General features: G+C 42.0%; 1 pseudogene; it reads right to left on the bottom strand.

The window, feature by feature from the left end:
• Positions 1 to 679: 679 nt before the first annotated feature.
• Positions 680 to 1,629, bottom strand: LOC118921646 (ribosome production factor 2 homolog; annotated as a pseudogene).
• Between the last annotated feature and the right edge of the window lie 633 nt (positions 1,630 to 2,262).

The following is a 2,262-nucleotide window of genomic DNA, read 5'->3' as shown; positions in this document are numbered from 1 at the left end:
TATTTGCCCCATCCTAATTTTAAATTCTAGTCAAGCATTTATTGAGTATTATGTGTCAGGCTTTTTGTTTTCACATTTATTTTCACTTAATCCTAAAAAAAAATTCAATTATCATATATCTAATAAACATAGATATATTACCACTGTCTAATTACCACTGTAGATAGTGGTTAGGTGCTAAAGCGGAAAAAAATTGTGGATAAGAAATGTGATACAAGGAGGGGGTACGTGTTGGAAGTTCAGCCAGCGAAGCCATCACTGAGGTATCTTTTGAGTAATAAGACCTGAAGAAAATGAGAGACCAAGCCACAGAGGTGTGAGAGATGAATATTTCAGGCCCTCTTGGGGAGTAAGCCTGGAGTTTTCTGGAACAACAGGGATACAGGTGTGGCCACTGCAGATCAGAGATGGAACATGAGCCAGATGAGGTAGGGCTTTATGGGCCCTAGTGAGGACACTGAGTGAGGGGGAAGCCTCTGGAGAGTTCTGAGCAGAGGATAAAGTAGTCTGACTTATGTTTTAACAAAATTACTCCAACTCCTGTGTGGAAAATAGGAATAGGGTAAAGCAGGAAGGAGAGCCAGGTAGGAAGCTATTGCAGTAACCTGACATGACATGACATAGGAGTTTGGACTCAGTGCATACACATCTCTTCTGGATTTTTTTTGGCTGAGCTCCATCAATTTCTTTTAATTCTCTTTGATTTTTTCTCCTGGTCTTCTGTTCTCCTTTCTGCAGGTCACTTCTTTAACCCCTTCATTTTCCTGGTTTGTAGTTTGCTCAGGTCTTTTTTCTGCAGATGAATCCGTCCATAAGTTGTACCAAAAGTATCATGGGAGATATTTTTCTTCTTCTTTGGCTTGAGGGCTTTTGGCGTCTTCACAGACAACCTGTAAAGGTCGTCGGAAGCCAGATGAGCCCTCCTCAGGACCAGATCCAGCGAGCGCCCCATCTCTTCCAGTTCAATTTGTGGTGTTCTGCAGCCTGACTTCTTCAGTAGCAGCTTATAGCATTGAAAGTAAAGCTTCCCATTCAGGGCAGTGAAGTACAGGACACTCTCTAAACCAGCCAGGCGGATGTTTGATACTGTGGGGCCTTGGAAGAAATCAGTGAGGAGACTCTGCAGCCTTCTGTAGTCCTCTGTTACAGTGAAATCATCACTGGCAAATATTAACATGGATTTTGTTCCCTCAGGACACTTATTATTCTTAATATCTTTTAGAGAGACAAACTTCTCGAAACGTAATTCAATCATATCAGCAAATGGTAGTCATACATACGACCTATTACTAGATTATTTGGCTGCTTCTTATTATGGGAGCCAAACATGAATAAAGAACAATCTGACTTCTTTGAAAAGCATTCCAATGATGTCTGATCCTCAAATGGTCTTCTAATACTTTTCTTTTTAAACAGAAGCCCATATGGTTTTCTCAGTGCATATACATCTCTAAGTACTTGCGTCTCTGTTGAATTTGCTTTTCCCCCTTTAATCAGCATAGCATTTAAAATATTTTCACTGAGTTTTGGTTCTCTCTTCTCAAGAAATCTCTTAGCTCTTTTCGTTTTGGGTTTTACGACTCACTCCAGAGCGTCCATGGCTGCACGCGCACCAGCCAGCAGGGCTGCGCTGCGACACCACCTTCTGGGTATTTTTAAAAGGTAGGATGGCTAGAACTTGCTGGTGGATGTGGGCATGAAAAGAGAGGGATTGATGGTACCAAGGTTTTGGTTTGAGCAACTGCAATAATAAAGTTGCTCCATTTGGGATAGGAAAGATTGAAGGGAGGAGGGCTGGGGAAAGATATTAGACTTCAGTGGAGATTTCAAGGAGATTATTGGATATGAGCCTGGAACTTGGCAATGAGGTTTGGGCTGGAGATAGAAATTTAAAAGTCATCAGCAAATACGTGATCTTAGAGACAAGAAGTTAGGTGAGATCACCAAGGGAGTGGATGTAGATGGAAATTTGAGAAGAGGTCCAAGGCCTGAGGCACTCAATATTTAGAGTTTGGGGAGTGAGGGAAAATTCTGAAGGAGGCTGAGAAGAAGTGGGCAGAGAGGAAGAAAGCCAAACGTGGTGTCTGAAAACTGAAAAAGAAAGTGCTCCAAGGAAGAGAGAAAGTGGTCCACTGTGTCAAATGCTACTGTGGATAAGTCAAGCTGAGGGAGGTCTGAGAACTGGCCATTGAATTTGGCAACATGGAGGATTCTGGTGATCTTGATAAGAACAGTTTTGGAGAAATGGAATGAAACCTGAAT

This window comes from Manis pentadactyla, chromosome 9 (genome assembly GCF_030020395.1).
Source record: "Manis pentadactyla isolate mManPen7 chromosome 9, mManPen7.hap1, whole genome shotgun sequence".
Classification (NCBI taxonomy): domain Eukaryota; kingdom Metazoa; phylum Chordata; class Mammalia; order Pholidota; family Manidae; genus Manis; species Manis pentadactyla.
The sequence above is the reverse complement of the archived record's forward strand: the minus strand, read 5'-3'. Positions and strand labels throughout refer to the sequence as shown.